The 6,529-nt window shown below is 45.4% G+C and overlaps 1 long non-coding RNA gene across 1 annotated transcript in view; it reads left to right on the top strand.

Annotated features, from left to right (window-relative positions):
- Nucleotides 1-306: 306 nt before the first annotated feature.
- Nucleotides 307-6,529, top strand: part of LOC139040006 (uncharacterized) — a 55,654-nt gene continuing 49,431 nt past the window's right edge. The window contains exon 1 of the long non-coding RNA XR_011493548.1: nucleotides 307-1,147. This is a non-coding gene — a long non-coding RNA (uncharacterized lncRNA). The remainder of the gene's footprint in view (nucleotides 1,148-6,529) is intronic.

Raw genomic sequence — 6,529 nt, 5'->3', positions numbered from 1 at the left:
AAGAGTGCTGAGCTGGCTTTGGCACGAGAAGGACACAGGGCTGAATCAGACACAGCCTCTGTTAGCCTCGAGGGGAAACAGGCGCTCACCTAAGTCAGGACAGTCTCAAGTTGACAGTGATCGGTGCTGCTGTGGGCTGAGTCCTGTCCCCAAAATTCACATGTTGAACTCCTAAACCCCAGCACCTCAGTATGTGACTATATTTGAAGACAAGGCCTTTAAAGAGTGGATTAAGCCAAAATGAGGTCATATGGGTGGGCCCTCATCTTTTAGGACTAGTGTCCTTATGAAAAGAGGAGATTAAGACACACACACACAGAGGGAAGACCACAGGAGGACCCAGGAAGAAGACGGCCATCCAGCAGCCAAGGAGAGGCCTTGCCGACACCTTGATCTCAGATTTCTAGCCTCCAGAACTGTGAGACAACAAATTTCTTTTGTTTAAGACCCCCTCCCCCGACAACAGTCTGTGGTACTTTGTGACAGCCACCAAGCAAACTCATGCACGTGCTGTGACAGAGAGAAGTCAAGCCTGCTTCAGGAATGAAGAAGAAAGAGAAGTCAGTCCTGACGAGCAAGGAAGTCAGCATAGGACTCACACCTGTGGGCTCCAGAGTGGACTGGATGGGTTCCGACACCCGTGATCTGCCATTCCCTGGGTGACAGTCCCCACCAGGTATGGTTGTTGGAAGGATGATGTAAGATAAAGTGAGGACAGCAGGAATCAGAGCATAAGCCCACAGTAAAGAGTAGCTATTGCTCTGTGAGCTACTGTGGAGGAATCTGGCATGATAGAAGCTGAGAAGACAAAGACAGCGGGGACTGCAGGAGCTGCCCTCCAAGCAGAGGGGACCCAGGAGCCAGGGCTCAGAGCTGGGCTGACTGGCGAAGGCAAGTCACCTGGGATAGTGGGCGCCAGCCGGTGGGGGTTGGGGAAGCTGGCAGGAGAAGGGGGACAGAGAGAGGGAACACTGGAATGCCAACTAGACTTTGTTCCCAAGGAAAGAGAAAACTGGCCAAGGTTCGTAAAACAGGGAAGTGACAAGAAGGAAAGGAATGGTGACCAGCTGGTGGGAAAGGGATCAGCACAGAGGAAGGCAAAAGAGAGCTACCAGTTGCAGTCTTCTCTGATACAAAGGAAAATGCGGTGAGTAATTTTGGCTCTTCTATTCGCTCATCTTAAATATTTATTTCAAAGTTTGCATGAATAAAGAACGCAAGAGCCCAGATGCAGTCACTCCCCTCAGCTCTTAAAAGATTTCTATACAAGTGTTCCTGGAAGAGACAGTTAAAGCCTTTGCTCCCTTGCCCTGAAATTGATTTCTGAGAAGCAGGGCCCTGCATTTGCGGGGTGGCCGGAGTAGGATTTCTCAGGCCTGTAGCCCGACGTACCTTCTAGGTAGGAATGTGATGAGATCAGGAGCTCCGTTTTCCAGAGAGAGAAGAGTCCTTAGGGAATTCAGTTGGGAAGTGGCTAATGAATAAATAAGAGCGCTCACAATGCTAGGTCCGTTTACCAATACTCTGCGGATCAACGTTTTATTGGGATGATTGAGCATGAGCCCTGTCTTTCTGCAGGAATGAAGACTGGTTGGGCCAAACCATCATTTCTTTCTCGTTTACCCGTGCTGTTTCGGTAGCAGAGAAGTTGAAAGTTGTTGGTGGCTTGGATATTATCCAGTTCAATTCTCTTATTTTACAGACGAGGAAACTGAGGCCCAGAGAAGGGATTTGCTCAAAGTTTTCCAGTTCATTAGTGCCAGAGATCACCTTGGAATGTGGGTGTCATGACCCCCAACCCAGTGGTTCATAACGTCCAGTACCCACTGGAGAAGCACTGCCCAATAGAAATATAATGCAAGCCACAGATGTGGCTTTAAACTTTCAAGTAGCCGTATTTAACAAGGCAAAAAGAAACAGATGAAATTAATCTTAATAATATATTTCATCCAGTATATGCAAAATATACAGACTCCGTCTGTACATACCTCCAAGAGCTCAAAATGCACTATGTGTTATGCACCTGCATAGGGAGGGAGGTCAGACTCTGAATAGTAACCTCTCCAAGGAAGGCAATCAATGTGCAAGCCCACCAGGCCACACATTTTGCAGAAAATCTGCACTTCTCTTGGGAGCATTAAGCATATAGAGAAATATCCCCATAATGAAAGTGTAGGCTGTGGTACATTGTCCCAGCCTACAACACACAGAGGACTTTTCATGCAGCCACCCATTCCCAGGGAGCTTTCAGCTGACAAAGGACGCCCGTGGGCGCTGGTATTCCAGCTATCTCCTGAGGCTGGATGTGGTGGCGGTGCTGAGTCCTGGGAAGAATGCGGGCACAGAGATGCCTGAAGAGATAGAGGACTGCCCCTCCCACCGGAGCCCATGTGAGGTCAGCCCAGATGACTGATGCGGAATCCCCAAGCCCCTTGGGTCCCAGGAACTACACCAACTTCCAGAGTTCCATCTGGAATTGTACCAAGTTCCAGAGTTCTCCTTTCCAGCAGTATGGAATTGCATTTCAATTCTTTGAAAAGCTACTGCCAGCTGACTTTGCCTCCATCTTGTCCAAAGGTGTCAATGTGCATCTCAGGACCAAGTCCTTCTTTTCTGGTCCTCTAGACAAGTTCTGATATTGGGACCACGAAAAAGGTGGACCAATGAGGGCTGCCAATAAACAACAGGCTCTCAAAGTAACAAAACCTTAAGAGCAAGGCTGATATATTCCAATCACCAGCTGGCCCAAGGCATGGCCTACCTGAGCACCAATCACGGTAGATGCTCAGATCAATGGACTCTGCAAGCTTCCTGCATGGTCACAGAGTTCAGCAGGACAGAGTTTGCTTCTGGAGCTGGGCTGACCAGTGCACTTGGCTATTGAGCCCTTGAAATGTGGCTAGTCCAAATTGAGATGCGCTGAAGTGAAAATATGCATCAGATATGAAACACTTAGTATGAAAAAAAAGAATGTAAAATACCTCATTGAAAATGTTTACATTGAGTCCATGTTGAAATGATGATATTTTGCATATATTGAATTAAATACAATGTATTAATTAAAATTAATTTCACGTTTCTTTTTAAATTACATATGCAGGTCACATTTCATTCCTATTGAAGAGCATTGTTCTAGTGGAAGCGTTTTATTTGAAAGGCCATTTCTTAGGATTTAATTCCAATGATGCTTGTTGGGATGTGACTAGCAGCATGGTGATCGATAGCATAAGCATGGTGGTTGATGGACGAAGCATGGTGGTTGATGGAATAAGCATGGTGGTTGGCGACCACCAACGGGAGCACTGGCTAAAGGTGCTGACACCAGGAGTCACCACCCGCATCCCTTGTCCCATTCACCACCCTGGAGGCTGTGGCTTAAACTTCAGGTGAGGAACCGTCACGTAGACCCAGGTCTCTCAGCTGCTCCTTCTGTGCTGGCAGCTGGGAAACCCGGAGCAGGACATCTTCAGATGAGGGCTGAGTGATGTGCTTGCTTCTCACGCTTTAGAAATGCAACGTAAAGTCTAGGGCTGAACATCAGGGCCTTGTTAACACAAAGGATCCTTGAGGTGTTGGAAATGCTCTGTATCTTGATTTTGGTAGTGGATATGTGAATCTAAACCAGTGATAAAATTGCATAGAACTAAACACACACACAAAACTGTATTATTTCTTACAACTGTATGTGAATCTACAATTATCTCAAAGTAAAAATATTTAATTAAAAAAATCAGGACCGTATTTGTACACCAGTGTTCGTAGCAGTATCGTTTGCAAGAACCAAAAGATGGAAGCAAGCCCAGTGTCCATCCACGGATGAATGGATAAGCAGAACATGGTATATACATACAATGGAATATTATTCATCCTAAAAAAGAAGGAGATTCTGACACATGCTGCACAGGGATAAGCCCTGAGGACATTGTGCTAAGTGAAATAAACCAGTCACAAAAGACGGATACTGCATGATTCCACTTATATGAGGTCTCTAGAATAGTCAAATCTGTAGAGACAGAAGTCAGAATTGTGGTTGCCGGGGCTTGGGGGAGGGGGGAGTGGGGAGTTATTGTCTACTGGGGACAGAGTTTCAGTTTAGGAAAATGAAAAGAGTTCTGTGGATGAATGGTAGTGATGGTTGCACAGCAATACGAATGTACTTAATGCCACTGAACTGACACTTAAAAATAGTTAAGATGGTAAATTTTATATTATGTGTATCTTACCACAGTTTTAAAAAACTGAAAATTCAGGTAGCTGGCCTGGTGGCATAGTGGTTAAGTTCCATGCGCTCTGCTTCAGCAGCCTGAGGTTCACGGATTTGGATCTTGGGCGCAGACCTACACCACTCATCAAGCCATGCTGTGGCAGTGACCCATATACAAAATAGAGGAAGACTGGCACAGATGTTAGCTCAGGGCCAATCTTCCTCACAAAAAAAATAATAAAAATTCAGGACTTTTTGACCTAAAGATCAATGACTCTCTTCTACATTTCACCCTGTTCACGGAGGTAGAATCAGCAAGCTATTGAGCCTGTTAGTATGAATCAGACATCCAGTTTCTGGGTGATTAACCTGTAAGCGAAGCAGAAGCAAGGTGTGTCCCTGACAAGCCTGCTGGGTGTTGGGAAAAGCGTGGGCCAGGCTGGGGCGCCAGTGCCCAGGCCTCACCTCAATCATGTCCTGGATCCAGATGGATGTCTTATGCCACCCAAAGGTAGGACTAAACCTGTTATTACAGAGGCAGACTTGATCAAAAATATTAATACCTGCGGGGGTCAGGGAGCTGGAAGTCTAAGTGGAAGTATCAATGCCTAGAGCTCAAAGGGGCTGGGAAGGCAAGGATGGATCCAGTATCCGCAAATCAGGTCTACTCTAACGTGTGAGGTGGGATGGGCACTGGGGGACAAATTTCTCAACACCATATGACCAACGTTACAAAGTTTTTCCTGTACAAACTCAGGGGGGTAGGACTGCACAGGCCACCCTAATTGTGCAGTTGGAGCAGCCCTGAGTTTCCTAAATGACAGGAAGGGTAGGAAAGGAGCCACTGAGTGGAGCAGGGCAGGGGATCTATCTGCTCCCCAAGAAATCAGCCACCCAAAGGAGATGACTCCAGTGTGCTTCCCCTGAGTCACTCTGAGACACTGGGGAGGAGGGAGCTGCCAGGCTGGAGTGTCTCCCTTATCCGATCATCAGAGAGAACAAGACAACAGGGTCCAATCTCCGTGATGGGGCCATTCCAGAAGATAATTATTTCTTTCCCCTTAAATTCACATAGGCTGGCCAGAAGCCCCTGGACTGTCTGGAATGTGCATAAAGAATGCCAGACATCTCAGCAAAAATTTTCAGCCACGAGAGCATCTATTAAGAGACACAGTGCCTGTACCAGCCTGCTCTTAACCTTTCTCACAGCCATCACACAGAACCTGCGCCACGCGGCAGCTTTGGCGGTTCTGCTTCTGGCCTTGACAGGGACATGAACATCTATGTGATTCTGCTGCATTTGTGGTGTCTCTCAGGCACTGCTCCCTGAGCCAAGAGATTCAACTGTTTATGAAAAACAGTATTGTTTTCCCTCTTGGTCATCTAAGTCATGGGAAATTTTTATGCGGTGATGCATAAATCCCAGAAAGTTTGGTCTAAAAAGTTCCCTAAAGTGTGGGTGGTTCTTCAAGCTTGTCCAGATTTACTGAACATCCTGCATCCAGAGCCTGAAGGTTTCACTCCAACACCCCTCACGAGGCCCTTTGGACTCATGGAGGCCCTCGTTAGTGAGTTTTGGCAGCTGTTGGATGTAGGACTTTCAAACTCAAAATTAAAATGAGTCTACAAGCCTGAGTTAGCAGAGTTGCTGGAGAATATTATGTTTCGATTTAGTTAAGGACAACCCTCCTATGATCCTAAAATCCCTCTATTAAAGTCATTGTAATTAGTCCCAAATAAGTCAGCTGTTCTCTTTCAGAAATCTTTCTCTGATGTTTTACTCGATCCATCAACAATTATTTCATGCGCATGCGTGGCAATGTTACTGACTCCATTCTTTCTCCTATCCTCCTTCCGCCTCATCATCAGGAAAATGACTTGCCTGTGACCTTTCCACAATGACCAAAGTGGCCCCTGAAAATGATGGTGCAAATAAGTGTGTTGATATGGAAAGATGAGAGGGTTTACAAAATAGTATGTATTCAATGTCATTTTTGTAAATACGCAAATAGAATATGTTCAATCCCACTTTTATACATATTTATTTATAGATAGATAAATAGATGTAGAAGATAGATATTCGTGTGTGTATTTCAATGAAACAAATCTGAAAGGATATATACAAAAATGTTCACAGTGATCTCTGAGTGGTAGAATTAATTTTCTTTTCGTTTAGCTTCTCTTTATGTTTTTTCTAGAGTAAACATTACATGTGAAATCAAAAAATGAAAATTTTTTAAAGCAAACAGTGTCATTGAGAGGAGATGACAATGGATGTGGTAGCTGTTTAAAGAGGTGTATGCGTGTGTGTGGTTTGGGGAGTTC

This window comes from Equus asinus, chromosome 13 (genome assembly GCF_041296235.1).
Source record: "Equus asinus isolate D_3611 breed Donkey chromosome 13, EquAss-T2T_v2, whole genome shotgun sequence".
Taxonomy (NCBI): domain Eukaryota; kingdom Metazoa; phylum Chordata; class Mammalia; order Perissodactyla; family Equidae; genus Equus; species Equus asinus.
Note: the sequence above shows the minus strand (reverse complement) of the source record. Positions and strands in the feature narration are given on the sequence as shown.